A 19,745-nucleotide genomic window follows, 5' to 3' on the forward strand; every position below is an offset into this window, starting at 1 on the left:
CAAACAAACCCGGGAAGAATAAAACAAGATGAAATCAGAGAGGGAGACAAACCATAAGAGACGCTTAAGCATAGCAAAGAGGCTGGGGTTGCTGGAGGGGAGGTGGGTAGGGGGATGGGGTAACTGGGCGATGGGCATGAAGGAGGGCATGTGATGGAATGAGCACTAGGTGTTCTATGCAACTGATGAATCACTGAACTATATTTCTGAAACTAATAATACACTGTATGTTAATTAATTGAATTTAAATAAAAGGACTCCCCCCAAAAACAAGGATGCAATGTCCTTCTTAATCCTTGGCAATTTTCATTGCTGTAAAGTTTACTTCATCTGGATATTAACGTAGCCACTCCTGCTTCCCACTGACTAATGTTTGAATGGTGTATCTTTCTCTATCCTTTTACTTTCAGTCTACATATATCTTTATATTTGAAGTGAATTTCTTATATACCGTATATAGTTGGATCATGTTTTTAAATCCACTCTACCAATCCTTGGGCTTTTTTTTTTTTTTTCAAGTGAGCAAATGGCCACCAGGAACTCCACCCTTTGATTCTCCCAGTTTGGCAATTCCAGAGCACAGAACATGCCTCTCTCCTGGTAGCTCCAGCAGCCTTCCCAATGAAGCCTCTCATTGCCCTGGCCCTATTCTTTGTTCTTAACTAGTGGATTTATACCATTTACATCTAATGTAATTTTGGCATGTTAGGGTTTAAGCCTGCCATTTATTATATGTTTTCTGGCTTTCATTCCTCTGTTTTCTTTTTCATACTTTTCTCTGGTTGCCTGAACATTTTTTATAATTCCATTTTCATTTATCTATCCTGGTTTTGAATGCATCTCTGTAGTATAAGTGCTTGATATAAACTTTTGATTGCTGTGGCATCCACTTCAAATTCATCCATCTTGAATTAACATACTGCTGACTGGACGGCCCCGGTGCCAGCAAAACAACTAGTAAGGAACGAGGCCACCCCCACCCATGAAGTTCCTCTTACAAAGAGCCCCAAGTAACCTAGATTAACTGACCACTTGATTGATCTCATTTCTCCCTTCCCGTGCCCTAATTCCTCCTCTTATGCCATAAATTTGCTAATAAAGAGTGTACCTGTGAAACTCTAGGTACCCCACCCTCAGTCCCTAATAAAGGCAGAGCCCTAGGTCCTTTCTCTCTCTCTCTTGACCCAGAACTTCATGTGTGGCCCTGGGGTGTGTAATAAACCATGTTTTTCAAAGTTCCCCAATGGTTTTGCTGAGGTGCATCCTGAAATCACAGTAGAACCACAAGGGCTGGTCCAGCCACAGCACTGGCCCTGGTGCTGGTGGAAGGGGGGACATCTGTGGGGCTCAGGCATTCCTAATCAAGAACATCACTATCAGTGGGCTGGGACTGACACAACAAAGTCTTTGTATAGTTTTTTTTTTCTTTTTCTTTTCCCCAGTGGTTGCCCTAGGTGTTTTACATGTGTAACTTACTCCAACAACCTACTGGTATCAATATTTTTAACCATATTATCTCCATTTAGGTCTCTGTACCCACGCACCCCCATTTAAAATTGCCTTACGTATTTCTTTTCCATACAATGAATGCCATGTCAGGCAATGTTATGGTTTTTGCTTTAGCTATTAGACATAATTTCAAAAACTCAAGAGGATAGTCTAATATGTTTGCCCATAATTTTACCATTATCATTGTTCTTTCTTAATTCCTGATGTTCCCTCCACCCTCCAGAGTCTTCCTCTATTCGTATTAGACATTATGTCCAGGGTTTGAGCTGCACTTTAGTGGGAAGAAGAGAGAGAACTGCATCCATGCCATCTTGTCTGTAACCGCCATCAACCTCTTCTAATACTTTGATATTTTTAGCCTATTTTTATTTTATTTACTTAAAAATTTTATTTATTTATTTGACAGAGAGAGACAGCGAGAGAGGGAACACAAGCAGGGGGAGTGGGAGAGGGAGAAGCAGGCCTCCCGCTGAGCAGGGAGCCCAATGCAGGGCTCGATCCCAGGACCCTGGGACCATGACCTGAGCCGAAGGCAGACGCTTAGCGACTGAGCCACCCAGGCGCCCCTTTAGCCTATTTTTAAATAAAACTTTTATTTCAGGATAGTTTAGTTCTACAGAAAAGTTGCAAAGATAGTGTAGAGTTCCCATATATCCCAGTTTCCCCCATTAATACACCTTATGGTATCTTTGTTATAACTAACGAACCAATATTAATATATTATTAAATAAAGTTCACCCTTGATCTAATTTCCTTAATTTTTACCTAATGTCTTTTTCAAAATGTTCCAAGATCCCATCCAGGATACAGCATCCCGTTTAGCTGTCATTTCTTCTCAGGCTCCTCTTGGATGTGACAGCTTTCTCAGACTTCCCTTGTTTTTGATGACCCTGAGAGTTTGGAGGAGTCAGGCATTTTGCACAAGGTCCTCAATTGGGATTTTCTGATGTTTTCACTGCATTAGACTGGAGTAACGGGTTTTGGGGACAAAGACCACAATGGTGGTAAAGGGCCATCGTCATCACATCATATCGAGGGTACAGACATCAACAAGCCTGATCACTGTTGACGCTGACCTTCATTGCCTGGCTGGGATGGGAACTGTTGGGCTTCTCCCGTGTAAAGCAGCTACTTATCACCCCCCATTCCATGTTGTACTCTTTGGAAGGAAGTCACTATGTGCAGCCAATACAGTTTCTTTTTCTTTTATTTTACACTTATAATCATTTACCACAAATTCTGACTTATTGGAGGAATTAATCTTCCCTGGACCCATATTTTCCCAAACATTTCATTGTTTATTACACCAATATGAAGCATTTATGTGGCAAAGCAAAGATCAAAGGCATGATTCCAGAGACTATTTCTCTTAATACTTCCATGCACTCAAAACTAATGTCCTAATGAGGCCTTTCAATACTATCATAACCATTTCTAGGAAAAACCTAAAAATCCTATGCAGCTGTAAGGGGAATGGAATTCTTCTGAATGCTTGTTTTGTTTCAGGGAAATTTATCAGAAGAAACAATGAGTTTCATTTTCTCTGGAAAGTTTACCTTAAAAAGAAACTTGGATCTTACACATCATTTCCTCATGAATCTCCTAAATTCCCCAAAGGGAAGCACATTTGTGAATGCCGTATTTGTCCTTTTGACACAGATATGTGTCAGGCAGGCAGAATGGTTTGTGCTTTGTATAGACTCTACAGCACACGGAGGCCTGTGAAATTATTATCTTGAGTCCCCATATGCCTACGCCATAGGACTTGAAGCATCATGTTGTCCTTTTATATTGCTAAAGACCATCCTAAGTTTTATGTTTTTGCTTTTATGATGTATTTGTCAGAACCGGAACTTGTTTGATGTTGAGTTTCTGGATATGAGTAATTATCATGAGAAAATATGACTCCTGCTTACCAAATGGCTCCAAGAATACACTGCAGAGGAAAGGGGGAGATTGCTCAAACTAAGGATATTGTTAGAATGTTCTCTGTATGCAGGAGGCTCTGTACAGTCTGACATCATGGAAATCTCTAAGTGACTACCGCCAACCCCCACTTATCCACCTTAGTGTCACGTGAATTCTGGAAAAGAATAATGAGGCAGTAGCCTTATCAGATAGGAAAACAACTTATAAAGAAAAAGAGTCAAAATAATTATGTATCAGACAAGGTACAGAAATAGAAATTCAAGAAAAAGACCCACATTCAAATGGGAACTGAACCCATAATCACAGCAGCATTTCACAATGGCTGGGAAAAGGGAGCTATTCCCCAGACGGTGCTGAGAGGTGATGGGGGAGGGGACTATCCCGGACCTTCACCCCCAGGCCTTACCTCAAGGTAAATTCCATGGGGACCCAAGGTTTTAACATAAAACAATGAAACTATGAAGTACCAGCAGGTGGAAAGGATTAACGTTTTAACAGCTCCGGAGTGGGAAAAGCATGAATATGCAACATTCAGAAGCCATACAATAAAAATGGGGTAATTTGTTTGGCTTAAAAACCCCACAAACTCAAGAGACATTTGGAAGGATGGCCGCGAGGCATCTGACACGTGAAGGGACAATACCTTCAATGAATGCAGAACTTTTGCAAAACGATCAAAGAGAAAGGTGAACAAAATTAAAACGTAAGAGGCAATGAACACAGGGAAAGATGCCTAGCCTAACCTTGAGTCACTTTTCATTGCCTAGGCTAAACAAAGTGAAAATTCCAGAGGTGAGAAGTTCATGGCCACAGGGAAGGGGCACCCTCCTTCACAGCTCCCAGGATGGCTGCTGCGCCTTCGGGCGGTACCTCCCAGATCCGTGAGAAGAAGGGGGGCAGGCAGGGAAAAGGCAAAAGGTTCCTGCTCTGGAGTCCCCCACTTTAATGAGTTCTCGTGGACGCCCAGTTCTGCTTACATCTCATTTGCTGGCTGCACGCGGCACTATGGGGAACTTACTCATTTTTAACTTTGCCTCCTAGAAAGCGCACAAATCCTAAGCATCCCACTTAGGGATCTTCACAGAGTGAACGCATCAATTTGACCAGCATCCAGATCAAGGAACAGAGTGGGAACAGCCTCCTTGCAAGACCCCATGTGCTCCCTGCCGGTCACTAGGGAAGGTAATTTTAATGGGTACATTCTCAGTGTGACCACAAGAGGGTTTGTTAAGAAAAGGAATATAAGTAATCAGCCATCTGTCACAGCCATCATTTTCTAGATTCACCCAAAGGCACGCTGACTCTTAAGTCTTCTCCCCAAATTTTATATTCTTCGCCCAAGACATGTTCTGGTTCTCTGAGAGAGAATGGCTGGGATTTACACTTGCTGGGATTTTATATTGTGAGGCTGGGACCCAGAGCAAGCGGGCCCTGAGCAGGAACTTTCTGCAGCAGTAGACTCATAGGTGAATGCAGTGAGGAGGTCCCTATCAGAGGATGAGCTGGCCCCCAAGCATGGAGAGAGATGTGACTAGGGAGACATCCCAGAGAACCATCAGGGACCCCATCCCATGAATGCGATGAAGATGGGGATAATGTGCAATTCTGTCTGTATCTTTTAGAAGTGAGAAGACCACAAAATATACGTGGCCAAATCTTAGAAGTCAGAATTTATTCAGGATTACAGTATTCGTATTGGAGAGAGATCTCGCATTACAAATACAGGCGACTTTTGCTGGGGCTCCCATCCTCCTGAACACTGAAACATTCGTCTTAGAGAAAGCCCGATCTGTGGAGGCCTCTGCAAGCATTCCAGCACCTTCACAAGCCACAGGAACTCTACAAATGCAATAAATGTGAGGGCTTTCGGGAAAGCAGAGCTCATTCAACATCAGAGAATTCACACTGGAGAAAAACCACATGCACCTAATGGATGTGAAAATGCTTTTAGACAGTGCTCACAGCTAATTAGACTTCTGGGATTTCAGGGCAGGGAGGAGCTCTGTAAGCACAATGGATGAGGAAGAACCTACAATCCCAGTTCCAGACTCAGACAATGTCAGCTAATTTAGTTGGGACTTGAGCTGGTCATATGTAATGAATATGGAGAACTGTCTACGGGAAGCATGGAGCTGATTGAACCTGAGATCATTCATCCTAGAGAGAAGCCTGTGAGCCTAATTGGTGTGGAAAATCATGTGGGGACAGTGTAGCCCTCTCTCATCATTGGAGAGTTCACGGGAAAGACACTCTCGTGTTGTACAGACTGTGGGAGAGCGTTTAATCCATAATCAGGCAAAATCATACTGGAGAAAAAACCCTGATTACCAAGAAGGAGGAAAAGCCTTCAAGTTCTTTTCCTTACTGGATTTCAGAGAAACCTTCATGGTGTACGGGCCAACTGTGGGGGTGGGGGGAATTCACGGCATATTAAGCATCACGGTGAAGCATTAATCACATCAAAGTAGGAGGTTACCCTTTTTGCTTCCTCCATCCCAAAGCTTTCATTCTTTTCTCTGATGAGGTCAGGAATTTTTTGTGTGTGTCTTTAATGACTAATCTTCCTAATAGTATCATTGCTTTTATAAGTTTAGCTTGTACCTCTACTAGGTGTTCAGTACTTCTACTGAGTGAGTGAAGTAACACAGTGGGCAAATGTCGGGGTTGACCTGGTTTTGGCCTTTGGGGGCAGGACTCCTAAGATAGGCAGGGTGCATAAGGGCTATGCCCAGAGGGGTGAGGCTTAGTGGCAGAGTCTGCTGGTAACTCAACCGTGTTTGGGTCCCATTCATTTGATGACCTTCTACCGGCCACGTGTTTCTACTACTGATGATGTGGGGATGGGAAATGGGTTGGTGAGACTTTTCTCAAGTTCTGAACACAATGAAATAATCGTAGGATGCCAATTTATCTTTGTTGTGTACCTGAAACTAGAAATCAAAAGAGGAAGGCCTAGAGTGCTCGAGTTCAACGTCTCATTGCACGAGGGAAGGGAGGACCACACATTTTCTTGTGTTGTGCTGAAGAAGCACCCCGTCCCCACTGCTTGATCAAAGCTGGGGCAGAAGACAGCTTAATTTAGCCCTTATCAACAGATGGCTTTCCTGCCTCCCAAGCGAACCAGGATGATCCCCAGACCCTAGTCTGGGATTCGAAGCTTCCATAAGGCATCCTTGCCTCCCACTATCTTTACTCTCCAGCTGAGGTAGAAGAGATTCAGATCTTGTGCATTTCTGGCTCCTGGCTTTGCTGAGAAGACAGGAAGAAAGGGTGGAGAGAGAGGGAGAGATGGAGAAGAGATACAGAATGAAGCACGTGGGAGCGCCCGCACACAGGCAATGGCCACAATTCACGCCCTGTTCCTAAGAGGATCTAAACTGTCAGGAAGGCTGGCTGGAGGGTTAACGAAAAGGCCTCGTTTTCCACCAGTTTAATTCTAGTTGCCGTAAACTCCTCCCAGCCAGTACTTGGCACTTCTGAAATCTTGCTGTGGACCCTGGCCTCCCGCAGAAGTGATCTGACCCACCCACCATTTGTCCATTCCAGCTTGCTGCTCCTTCCATGTGCTTTCCATGGCTTTCTGGCCCATGCTTAGGCTCTCCTCCTTGCCCCTCACTGCACTTGTTTGTCCCAAAATTCATCATTGAGCCCCATTTTAGAAGACTCATGCTCATGTATCTAGAACTTTCCTGAATCTATCTTTCCTCATTTGCGTCCAACAGGCCCTGGGGGTTGGGACTAAGTGCTGGAATTGCTCTGCAGGCTGTGAGAAATCTTGACTTGTATTTCCTACCACGTAAGTTAAGATTTCCACTGTCTAAATTTGCGGTGATTTCCCATTTGGATCTAAACCAAGAGCATGGGGCTCTAAGGAGTTGATGACGGACAGACAGGTTCAGAGCAGTGCTATACTGGCTAAGAATGTCTTAGGCTTCCAATAGCCGAAATCTGCTTAGAAAATAAAGACATTTAATTAATGCATCAATAAGACTGGAAGTAGGTGGTTCCAGGATAGGTATAGTGGCTCAACGATGTCATCTAGGACCCAGGCTCTTTTTGTCCGTCTCCTGGGCCAACTTTGGTATGTTGGCTTCTTGGTCTTGTTGCCTCATGGTCCCAAGATGGCTGCTACAGCTCTAAGTATCACATCCTCAGACATCCATGTCCAAAGCAGGAAGAAGGGCCAGGCCTCTTCACCATCCTTCCTTTAATCAAAAAGCAAAATTCTTCCCAGAAGGTCCTCCAGCCCATTTCCTCCTAATTTTTATTGGCAGAACGAAGTCACACGGCCCCCTCTAAGCCAACTGACAGCCAAGGGAATAAGGAACAAGTTTGTTGCAGTGACTCACATGGGCCAGGCGGGCCCAGGAGCTCTGGGACACTAGGGCACCTCTGGGACTGGCTCCACCCCCGGCCTTTCACGGGTCCCAGCTCTGCTCTGGCCGTCCGCTCCTTTCTCCCCTTGCCAACAACAGGCTCATGGTTCCCTCCACTTGGAGGTCTCTCCATGTCATGGCTTGTTTTTCTTCTATCTCCACGTTCCTTCTTCAGTCTCATTCAGGCCAGCACATCGGTCCATCCAGGCTCTACTTGCCCTCATGCTATCCTGTCACACACACACTGTGCCGATACAGTCTGATTTTTTGGTTCGAGTTTCCCCGAAGGGGAATCCAACTGGTCTGACTGGCTTTCCTGATATTTTTGAGCCAGCCAGGTGATTTCAAAAGTCACTGGTCAGCTTCCACTGGATCCTGGCCCAACGCGCGGGGTCATGTAATACAGTGGGGGCCAAATGTGGCAGCTCCCCACAGATAGGGCTCAGGGCAGGACAGGTACCGTGGCACAAGGAAGAGCATGGATGGTGGCTTTGCGGAGCCCGGAACAACAATGTAAGGAGATGAAGTTACTCTATGAAGAGAGACCGTTAAGGGAGAACATGGAAGCACCAGACGCACGAGTGAAAAAGCCATTTTGGACATTTCCACTCCATTTCAGTGGATGCCACGTGAAAAAGAGGGGAGGGATCCTGCTGGCAGATAGAACCAAGGCCCCTGCACTACGGCCAGTCAGACCACCTTAGCCAAATCCAGCCATTTGGGCCTCTTGGGTCAAGGCCCAGACACAGTGGAGCAGAAAGAAATTGTTCCCGCCCTGCTCTGCCTGATGACCTGACTCACAGAATGGAGAGCAGAAATCACAGATTCTTGCGTCTGCCATGCCTCAAGACTCTCCCCAAATTCCCACAGCAGAAGTTCCAGTGACTGCTAGGAGTGCGGGGGATGTCGCTTGTGAACCACAGGGATGGTTGGGAGGTTCAGCCCCTACTCGACCTGGCCTCTCTGAAACCACTGAGCGGCTCTGACAGGCCGAGGAGGGGGCTGTGGAAGCAAGACCATTTCAAGGTGGCTGCGCGATTGAGACGCAGCATGGACTGGGATTCGGGTGACGCAAGGAAAATTCCCGCAAGGTGAGAAGTAGCGCCTTAAAGCCCGAGGGATGGGCAGGCCTGGACGTGGAGCCTGCTCCTCCCCTTACTCGCTGCCCGCCCTTGGGCAAGTTATTTAACCTCTCTAAACCTTATTTTCTTCATTCGAACACGAAGACAGGAACATGCTACTTCCCGGGGCTCCTGGGGATTCAGCGGGGCCCTGCGCGGGAAGCCCTTGGCCGTGCGGGCACTATAGGCAGGCTGTGCTGGTTCGAGCCTCACGCATGCCCCGAGCAGCCTCAGAGGCCCCCCGTGAGAATGGCCGCTCAGCAAGCATCCAAGAGCCTGGCGTAGGTGCTCTGGATGGGGGGCTGTGGGGACGGGGGGGTGCCTTTACATACCATGAAGCCCTTTACAGCTTTCCTTCTAGACCTGGCTTCTCGAGCAATTCTCTAGAAGCCTTTGGAGCTGCTTCTTAGGAAGAGCCTCGGCCCGCTCCCTATGAGTGCGGAGCTGAGAGCCACCTGCCCCTCCAGCTCCCTGCTCGCTCCCCCTACAGCCTTCACTTGATCATCTATTTCGACCTCCTCTACCTGTTTGCATTAATTTCTGTTCAGTCGGGTCTCCGGGTGGTCATTAGGGGAATAATGTGAGGGACCATTTTGGAGACCCACTGTAAATGACACTCCAGCTACCAACAGCCAAACCCAGAGCGCCGACACCTGGTAGTCAGTGGTGTTCCTGCCCAGAGACAACTGCGTGGGCACCAAAGCCCCCGGTAAGCACACAAAGAGGTGGCCGGCAAGAGCCCTCCCTTTCCCTCTCTCCTTAACTCTTGGTGACCGGCTCACATGTCCACCAGTTTCAAGGTTCAGCTGTTTGGAAGCAGCCCCCGGCTCCTAGGAGATGTGGTTCTACGGGCAGTGCGAGCCCTCCGGACCAGCTCCTACTATCTGGCCTAGAACATTTTTAACTCACTAGCTTTAAAAGAAAGCAGCAGAGGGGCAGCTGGGTGGCTCAGCTGGTTAAGCGACTGCCTTCAGCTCAGGTCATGATCTCAGGGTCCTGGGATCGAGCCCCGCATCGGGCTCCCTGCTCAGCAGGAAGCCTGCTTCTCCCTCTGACCCTCCCTCTGCTTGTGTTCCCTCTCTTGCTGTCTCTCTCTCTCTGTCAATTAAATAAATAAATAAATACAATCTTAAAAAAAAAAAAGCAAGCAAGCAAGCAGCAGAGAGCTCCAAGGCTCTATAAAACCCTGGATGTATACACAGGATTTGTCCCCTTCCCCCGCACCTCCCCGCAAGACAGGGATTCTGCAGCTTACGAAACACACAAGGGGGCACTGTGTGCATTTTGTGCTTAGGACCCAGGACTTCACCATATACCAAAGGGAAGACGCACTCATTGGGGGGTGGGGGGACACTTGAGGACAGTCACTAACATCTGAACTCGCTCCCTCCATGAACTCCCTGGCTGCTGGTAACTACAGGAGCACTCCCCTACTCCACGCCAGGTGAAGGCTTTCTACGTGCCAGGTGCTAAGCCAGGCACTGTGGATAGAGATGCTTCAGACAGAGGCCGTGCCCTCAAAGAGCTGCAGGTTCGTGCTGAGGGTGGTCCCTACGCCAGCCAGAGTTAACCAGGACACTGCATGGACAGCTCTGCGACAAGACTGATCGCTTGCTTGCTCCCCCGCCTCCCCCTCCCCGAAGTCACTCCCACGATTGGCGCCATGCACGGCTGGCAGCAGGGAGAATCTGGCTGGCCTGCCTGGTGTGGGCGGGTGTCGGGGGCAAGGAGTGGCAACGAGGACAAGATCACCTTCCTCCTGCATGACCTGGAACAGTGCGGCAGCAACTGTCCCCTGAGAAGGCAGGCCACGGCTTCGGTCACGGGCACATCTCCGCCCACGACTGCGCTGAACCATAAATCTGTCGGCTTCAACCGCAGTGGCCACAGCCACACCCGGTCTCCAACCCAAGTCCCGCTGTGCTCAGACATGCCATGGAGAACACCAAGGAGCGGATGTGGCTCTTCCTCAAAGAGCTTCCTTTAAGTCTGTTGGAGAAGAAGGCATAGAAAAGTCATGAAAACCTAGAGCATCGCGTGAGTGCGAAGGGCTTTGGTGGGCCGTGAACTCTCACAGGAACACGGATGGGGGCGTCCAACTGCAGGCCTACAGAGTCCCGGGAAGGCTTCAGGGAGGAGGTGAGTTTCAGGCCAGGCCAGGAGGGTGGGCAAATTCAGAGCCGTGGGGGGGGGGGGGGGCACTGCATTCCAGGGGGATGTGACCCAGGCACTGACCTCGGGCGCTCAGAACATAGCTCCCTCCCCCCCGCCCCCCCCCCCAGAAAGTAGTGCCTTGTCCCCTTGCTGTGCTATCACAGGAGGAGACAGCCAGGGGCTGGAATGTTGGTGCAGTCACAGAGCCTGGTTTTTGGAAATGGGGACTTGTGGACAGAGATGCTTCAGACACAGGCCGTGCCCTCAAAGAGCTGCGGGTTCGTGCTGAGGGTGGTCCCTACGTCAGCCAGAGTTAACCAGGACACTGCATGGACAGCTCCACGACAATACTGATCGCTTGCTTGCTCCCCTGCCTCCCCCTCCCCGAAGTCACTCCCAGGATTGGCGCCATGCACGGCTGGCATTTCCTACAATGTCATCACAGTGTGAGGCCAAGACCGAGGACAGCCCAAAAACACCACTGCTCAGCCTTCCTGCCAGGGCAGAACCACGGGGGCCACCCTGGGGGAGGGGAGCTGCTGCTGATATGCTGATAAAGGCATCACTTTGGGAAACCTCAGACTCTAAGCCCAAACCTCGGGCACAATTCTGGCAGGGTGTCAGAGAATTCGTACAGAGGAAATCTTTGAATATTATGAATAAGGGAAAATTTCCCTTCATTTCCTAATTCATCCTAGAGAGATTCAGTGAATGGCACTGATGTAGGAAAATCCTCGGGAGGAGGCGAGCAGCTCTTCGAGATGAGGTCACAGGAGAGGGGCACGGGACACATAAAACACAAGCCCTGGCAGCCCGACCTTCCGAGTGCCACGCAGGAGAAAGTGGCATCCTCAGTGGGCCGAGCCACGGACTCGCCCAAGAGCAGATAAGCCATTCACGAGCTAAATCTTTCAAATGGAATGAATCGAGGGTGATGATCATTTGAGGAGAAATCAGCCCTTATTCATCTCCCCAAGATCCTGACTGGGGAGAGGGCGGGGGCTCCTCGGGAATGAGGGAGCTCGTGGGGGCCCGAGGGGGGGCGCTGCACGGGCCTCTGAGCACACGGGACAGAAAACATTCCTATCGGAGAAAAACAACGATGAACGGAATCTAGAGAAGGATTTTGCTGGAACTTGGAAATTTTCGCACCAGCGGTGGAACAAGAGCCTGGCTGTAAGGAGTGCAGATGCCCTGTGGGACTGTTCGTTCAGGTGTCAGGGGAGCCCGTATGGTCCCTGTGGTCCACAGCGCTGAGCCGAAGAGAAGAACGGGGACATCGCCCTTCCTCCTTCCTCGTCGGTCTTCAGCAAAGTCTGATGTCACCTTTCCTGTCCCTTGCCTCGGCCTTGGGAGGGTACCTTCACATAGGCCCCGCCTGTGTGGGCTTGGGCTCCGGCGGGCAGGAGGCTGCCTGTCCACTAACCGGCTGGTGACCACTGACCCGTTCCACGCTGGCGACTGTGACTGGCTCATTCATCCGCTCATCCATTCAACAAGTGCCTTTTCCGCATCTCGTCTGCTCTGTCCCTGGCGCTATTGTTTGTGCGGGGCAAGGGGGGGGGGAGGTAAAGGACAGGGAAGGAGGAGCCGGCTGCAAGTGGCCTGGGGGACCGCGGGGAGACGAGAAGGGTCTCAGGAGCACAGCAGCACCTCCAGGTCCCACGGTCTCAGAGGGCGCTCGGGAGAGAGGGAGGAAGGAGTCTGTCCGCCATGCGTCAGGGGGGGCACATGATTCCTCTAAGCGACCCCACGAGCCGGGGGCCCGTTAGCTCCACTGTGTAAAGAAAATAAGCCAGCGCCCGAAGCGAGGTCTGTCTCACTCCTCGTGCCACGGTCATCCCACAGGGAACCAAATGGCCCTTCAGCACTGCTCCTCCTCGGGCTCCGTTTCCAGAAACACAGGGGACACTGAGAGGCAGCTGGTGAACTGGGGGGTAAGGGGGATGAAGGGGGAAGGGGCTGCCTTCTGCAGACTCTACTTCAGAGAACAGGGAAGGGCTCACTCACTCCTTCATCCAAGCCCCACGGAGCGCCAGGCGCTGGGGATGTGAGTCAGAATGACACGGTCCCTGCCCTCATGGAACTCCCATTCTAGAAGGAAGCAGACAACCCAGCATGCTGTGCGATTTGAAAGGGGAAGGATGGGCCCCGAGGAAGCACAGAGAATTACGTAACCCAGACTCACGGGGTTGAGAGTAACTTTGGGGAGGAAGTAACAGGTTGGCTAAGCCCCAAAGAGGAAGCCTCAGCCTGGCGTGTGGACAGGAACTTGCGGGAAGGTCTGCTGGTGATGGAGCAGAGTGAGAGGGCCCGAAAAACGGCCTGTCTAGTGTATGTGAGGAAACAGTGCAGGTGGGGAGGCACGCAGCTCACAATGGACCCTGAGAGCAATGGGAAACCGAGAAGAGGGTTAAGTGTGGGGAAGACCCGAGCAGGTTTATGGTTTATCCCTTCCCTGGGAAGAAGCCCAAGGCTGCCACAGCGAGGAGACAGCTGTCCAAGGATTCCTCAAGTTCAGGTACGTGTGGTGGAAGAGGGAGGCTGGGAGTTCTGTCTTTTTTCCCCTCGTGCACCAAGAAGGTCTCCAAGAGATGCAGTGAGCAGAAGGAGTAATAAAGTGAGGACTCACTACGGCTGCCTTGGATGGGAGCTGCCCATTCCAGACCCCGGCACGGGTGGCTTGGGGACACGTGCGTGAGCCAACACCTCCTTCTTGTGGCCACGAGGGGTATTGCCACTGTGTTCACAAGCATGTGGGGTCTTCTCTTGCTTCCCACCCAGAAAAGCAGGGCAGATGAAGTCCCAGCTGCAGGTGGCTGTGGACCCCAGGAGGTCTCCCTATATTTTTTTTTAGGAGAAATCTGAGTAATGGGGGAAATGTGTATATATGTTTAGAAACAGATGCTAGAGAGACAATGTTACTCATGATTCCAAAACAGATGACTAATTTTTTTTCATTTTGTTTTGACGTATTTTAAAATTCTCTGTTCTAAACATGTATTCCTTTTGTTAATAAAAGAATAAATGTATTATTTTTTTTTTCTGAAAGGGAGAAATGACACAAAAGTGGCACCAAGAGGGGACTAAAGTGGAGGCCTGGGGGCTCAGGTGACAGCCAAGTGGCTGGGTGATGAGCCACTACCCAGGCCAGCTCCCTGGGCCCTTCCACACCTGGGGAGCACAAACCCCGGCCAGCTGCAGGGCCATATGGGGGCCTGGGTTTGGGGGCGAGGCCTCCTGAAGGAGTCCACCCTGCCGTCTCTCTAGTTATGTCCCTCATGCCCTTTGGCTCACACCCCCTGGTCCCTCCTGCCTCGCTTTCTCTCATCTACATGCTGCCCTCCTGACCTGGTCACGCAGGGGCACATGACCACCAGCTTCTGGGTGATCTAGAGTCTATTCCCCACGCCCACATGGAGGATCCTCTCCTGCGCAGGCTGATGCTAAATGAGGGCTGGGTCTGCCCACAAACTGTGGCCACAGGTGCTACGTGTATGGGGTCTCTGTCTGCAAAAGTTTTCTGACTTGGAACGAGGCACTCACCTGGCCTGGAGTTCTGGTCACTTCTGTCACCGTCATGGCTGCTTCTTCCCTCTCCTGCTTGAAACTCTTCTCTTGCGCAGGGCAGCTGCTTGGCCTCCTGTCTGGAGGCTCCCTAATGCTGGTCTAAGATTCTGGAACATTCTCAGGTATCTCCCAGCTCTGGTGAAGAGTCACCCGTGGGATCTTCTTTCAGCAAGTTCCTGATCTGAGCGCCTCGTCCTTACTCCTGAGGTCACCGTCTGTAATCATACGTAGAAAATCCAAATGTTACCTGTTTGCTCTGGAAAGAAAAACCATGGAAATAAAATGCAAGCCTACCACCAGGGATGGATGAAATAAACCATGACATATAAAACAGCAATGAAAAATGAAGTTATAGAAAAGTAATTAATGATCACACTTTTTTTAAAAAAAGCAGGTCATGAGGGGCGCCTGGGTGGTGCACTCGGTTAGGCAGCTGACTCTTGGTTTTGGCTCAGGTCATGATCTCAGGGTCCTGGGATGGAGCCCCACGTTGGGCTCCATGCTCAGCAGGGAGCCTGCTGGAGACTGTCTCCCTCTCCCTTTGCCCCTGCCTCCGCTCACATGCTCTCTTTCTCACCCTCTAAATAAATCATTTTTTTTAAAAAAGCAGGTTATGAAATACAGTGAGATTATGAAGTACTTCATAAAGAGAGAATACCTCCAGGTTATTTTACAAACCTGGGAACAGGATGAGGAAAAGGCAGGGGACTGAAGTGGTGGGGATGGCGGGGGCGGGGGGAAACAGGAAGGGACTTCTGAGAAGGCTGGGAAGAACTTGGGCTCTCCTGGCCATGCAGCAAAAGGTGTGGGAGGCGGGCAGCTGAGGAAGCTGCCCAAGGGGCCAAGGTTAGTGACCTCCAAGGAGGTGCATCCTGGGGTCGAAGCTTGAGGTAAGTGCACAAAGGAGGGCCCAGGCAGAGGGGTGGGAACCTGGATTTGAGTGTGTGGTCCCGTGTTGGTCAAAGAGCTCTGATACATCATAATAATTAAAAAAAAAAACTTGTACATGTAGGCACTTTATAGTTTACAAAGCACTTTCTCCTCTTTGATGCTTACAGATGCACGCGGCGGAGCCAGGACCTGAATCCAGCTGGTTCCAGCCCTCACTGTGCTGGGCTATGCTGCCCAGCTGCCCTTTATGAGCATGGGCAGTGAGAGGCTATAAAAGCTTAGGACCAAGGAGGTCCTACACTTTACGACTGGAAGGGCCCAAACACTGAGCCATTAGAACAGATGCTGGTCTCATCTGGAGATCCAGAAGCCTCTTGTAAGACCAGGCAATAGCCATTAGATGCTGGACCCCAGGAAGGTCCTGAGGGTCCGAGGGGGGCGGGGAGAGTCGCTGGGGTGGCCGAGGAGGCTAAAAAGCAACCACACCAGAATTCAAATAGCCCAATCCTATGTCCAGTGTAATGAAGGACACCCAGCTGTGGCATGGGGACCAGTGGAAGACTGACATTCTCTGCTGTGCTCCAATAAATTCAGCACCTCTTTGAATTCTGGACATAAGTCTCATGCTAGTCTGATGATCACACCCGACTCCCAGCACAGGTCTGCAAGCTATCATGTTCAGTCTGCCTTTTCAACACAGGAGTGCCCAAGAAAAAGATCGAAGACCCCTGATATCCTCCCCAGAGGATGCTGCCTCTTGCCACTGGCGTGGAGGGTGTGGGTTCCCAAGATCCACGTGTGAACTGGGGATCAAGTGGCTGAAGCTGGTGATGTGTGGTGATTCCTGTGCTGGGGGGGGTGCTATCTCCCCCCCAGAAAACTTCCTGTCCTGGAGACAATTAAGAAAATTGGGAGCCCTAAAGGAAATAAAGGTAATTACTTGCTTTTCTTTTTTTTTTTTTTTAGATCAAAAAATGTTGGAGCTTGTAGGGTCCCGAGCCTCCTGGTCCTAGAACTCTATGAAGTGCCGATGGGCTAGCTCTCGGGTGGGAGGCTGATTACCTGGCAGCATGGTCCTCTGCCTCCAGCTTCAAGGTCAGAATTCTGTCCTGCTTTTGAAGGACCTGGGGGCACTGGGACACAGCCCCCCTCATTGCAGTGCTCTTTCTTGACAGGAGAAGTCCCCAAGGAGGCTCACTTGTGAGGCTTATGTTTCAGAGAAACTCTGAGCTGCTTCATATTTCAGAAACTTTCTGAAACACAGTAACACGAAATAAAACCCCTTGATTACGGTCCTTTTCAACACCACTAAAGAGTAAAATAGTACAACACCATCTCAGGTATCCCGTACCATTCTTGTCTCCCCGCAGCCGGTCACGCTGGGTATTTTTCCAGCGAATCTCAGACATCATTTCGACCATAAAACCTGCAGTATGTGTCTCTAAGACTCTTTTCCTTTTAAAAACAGAACCGCAACAGCCTTTTCACAACCAGAAGTTTTAAACAGTAACTCTGCCATATTGCCAATCAATGTTCACATCTACCAGATTTTTTAAAAACCACACAATTGATTCTTGGACTCATGATCCGAATGAAGTTTACAGGTTGTATCTGGCTGATAAGTCTCCTTATCTATAGGTCCACTTCCTCTTTAAAAAAATTTTGTTGATTTTTTTAAACTTGTAATTTTATATTTCAGCTGGCTGTCGTTAGAACGAAATGACACTTAACCGATGTCTGGGTGCCTGCTCTGTGTCAGGCAGGGCGCTCTGTGCTGGAAAGAAAGGCGTGAGCGGACAGACTAGGGTCTGGCCTCGCTTTGGGGCAAACCATGGACTCTCTCTGGGCTTCGGTCCCCCCCAATCTAGATGAAGAGACTGGACCAAGCGCTCCTTCGAGGCCACGCTCTGATGCGACTCTCAACGCTGTGACCGTCCCGCTGTGCGAGCCTCTGCAAAACGCCTGCCAGATACCTTCCCTGGAGCCCGGGCCCACACCCCGCCTTTCCGGGCGACCGCCCGTCTGCCGGGGATCCCGGGGGCCGAGGAAACGCGGAAGGAGCTCCCCCGGACGCCGCCAAGCTCCGACCCGACCGCGCTGGCGAGCGGTAACGGCCACCGCTCGGAACTCGGCGCACGGACCCGGCTCCCCAGCCAAATACAATTCCCAGAGGCCTCTGCGGCGAGCCGGTCACCACCATGGAGACCAGCCGGGCTCGTCGGCTCTGCAACGGTCGGTGGCCTGGGCCTGCGAGAAGCCGTGCGCGGAACAGTCCCCAAAGCTTTCCGACGGGCGGTCACGTGCCCCCACCACCCAGGCCTTGGTTCTGCGGCCCGAGGAGACGGAGTCCTTACACCGAACCAAGGCCATGGGAAGACGGAACTGCATTTCCCAGAAGGCCGCAGGCGCACTCCGCTTCCGGTCGCTCGGCCCTGAAACGGTAACACCAAGCTGTTGCCAAAGGAGTCAAGTGCTGGGTATTTGGGCTCCTGAAGCCCGTGAACAGAGGAGCGGGAGACAGAGAAGACGGACAGAGGAGGAAAGGAGGATGGGGAATTTGGTTACAAAGCAACATTAAAGAACGCATCCCTTCCTGTTTACCTTTTCCATGACGCTCAGGGCCAGCGTGGGCATCGCACAGCTCTCTGGGAAATGCAGGCGACGCTGCCCTAAGGCCTATGGGAAATGTAGTCACTGATTAACTGTCACTTCGTTGAGCACCTGCAATAAACCGAGCACGCTGAAAATAGGGGATTAAACTCCCCTTCTTCCTTCTTGTCCACTCAAACACAAATTTTACTTCCTAAATACTTACGGAACCTGTCCCATTTTCTTCATGCCAATCGCCGATGCTGTGTTTCAGACACTCTGGATTTCCTTGTCAACCTGCTCTCAGGCATGTTCCCCTTAAGCCGTCTCTCCACGGGGCCACCAAAGTAATCGTCCCTGCTCTGCTTAGGGCCTTTCAGCGGCTAACAGACTCACGTCCACGCTCCTTGCTGGTATATATTTGACCTAACTTACACTCTCGTGCTAGTCTTTCCATACGTAAGAACCATTCTTTTTAGATTCATCTCGTTTGCGATTGATACCTTAAAACTACTGTCACCATTTTTAAAAAATGCAAAGCACAACTTCCTGCTTTGAACAGTTGCACCGCCAAAAAGGATGATCAATTCCCAGTGCGGTTGTATTTGCAAAATATCCTTGAAAAGTACTTGAAGTAGATTCCTGTAAGTAGAAACCAAGTCATTCATACTCTGACAAAATTAGAATTCCTCTGAACAAAATATTTCATTGCGTCACATGGGTGACACACCTAGGTGTTTCCCAGGCCTTGTGAAGTCACACAAAAGAGAAAAGGATGGTTCTTGTATAAACTACCTATCACAAAACTCCAGTTAGACAATAATGTAAAATAAAGAAGTTATTTTTATTTTACATAGCACTTTGAATGTCTAAGATCTAAAATTATGCCCCATCCAAAGAGCTGCTTAAGTGTGGGGTAAATCTGCACTGAGACTTTCAAGAAAGGAGGCATACTTTTAAAAGCTATCAGAATGCTTAGATAGGAATGAACTGCAGAAAGATAGATGAGGTGTTGCTCACATCAAAGCACCACGAACTTTCCTTTTGAAGTGGGAATACTTGGCAGACATAACATTTCCATTGGCTTTTAACTTTGGTAGGAAGACTGGCCAGTATCATAAATGTAGAGAATTATTTAACTGATAAAGCAGTTTCAAAGTCACATCAAAAATATGTAATCTGTTCTTAACATTCAAAAGCAGAGAGTTTCTTCCCTCCTCACTAATTTAATCTCTTTGGGTTTGGTTTTTGAAAATGGGGATGCTTCATTTGTTGAAGGAAAGAATACATTTGTTGAGAAAGTATCAGCCAAGGCCAGGATATTCTCAACCATCAGGTGGGGAAGGCTGAGGTCAAGATCTAGAAAAGTCATAGTTCGGAGTAATTTTCTTGAGTGGTGCAAACAGTTACTTTTTTAATTGGTATTTTTAAAAACTCTCATAGGTCTTCAGTTACCAGCAAATCTCTGCTCTTTGCTATAACAATTTAGCTACCCTTGTGGTATATGGGTCTTCTGGTGTTCCACAAAAAGTATAATCATCTCCAGGAGCTTCCCTGAGCAATCTGGAGCTGTGGATGTTCAAGTTGTGATGTTAAGTGACTAACT

The 19,745-nt window shown here is 49.4% G+C and overlaps 2 long non-coding RNA genes across 3 annotated transcripts; one reads left to right on the plus strand and one right to left on the minus strand.

The window, feature by feature from the left end:
• Positions 1 to 2,698: 2,698 nt before the first annotated feature.
• Positions 2,699 to 17,657, minus strand: LOC141371065 (uncharacterized). 2 transcript variants are annotated; one of them, XR_012375686.1, is made up of 4 exons: positions 17,524 to 17,657; positions 16,613 to 16,803; positions 14,636 to 14,874; positions 2,699 to 10,924 (listed from the first exon to the last, which is right to left on the minus strand). It is a non-coding gene; the product is annotated as an uncharacterized lncRNA (long non-coding RNA). The 2 variants fall into 2 exon arrangements; XR_012375685.1 differs by lacking the exon at positions 17,524 to 17,657 and having other exon boundaries at positions 16,613 to 17,255.
• Positions 10,917 to 17,383, plus strand: LOC141371066 (uncharacterized). Its single transcript, XR_012375687.1, has 5 exons — positions 10,917 to 11,074; positions 11,254 to 15,018; positions 15,718 to 15,926; positions 16,251 to 16,482; positions 17,250 to 17,383. It is a non-coding gene; the product is annotated as an uncharacterized lncRNA (long non-coding RNA).
• Positions 17,658 to 19,745: the final 2,088 nt, after the last annotated feature.

The sequence above is a fragment of the Callorhinus ursinus genome, unplaced genomic scaffold, assembly GCF_003265705.2.
Source record: "Callorhinus ursinus isolate GAN/ISIS: 27379988/994484 unplaced genomic scaffold, GSC_fseal_2.0 scaffold55, whole genome shotgun sequence".
Lineage (NCBI taxonomy): Eukaryota > Metazoa > Chordata > Mammalia > Carnivora > Otariidae > Callorhinus > Callorhinus ursinus.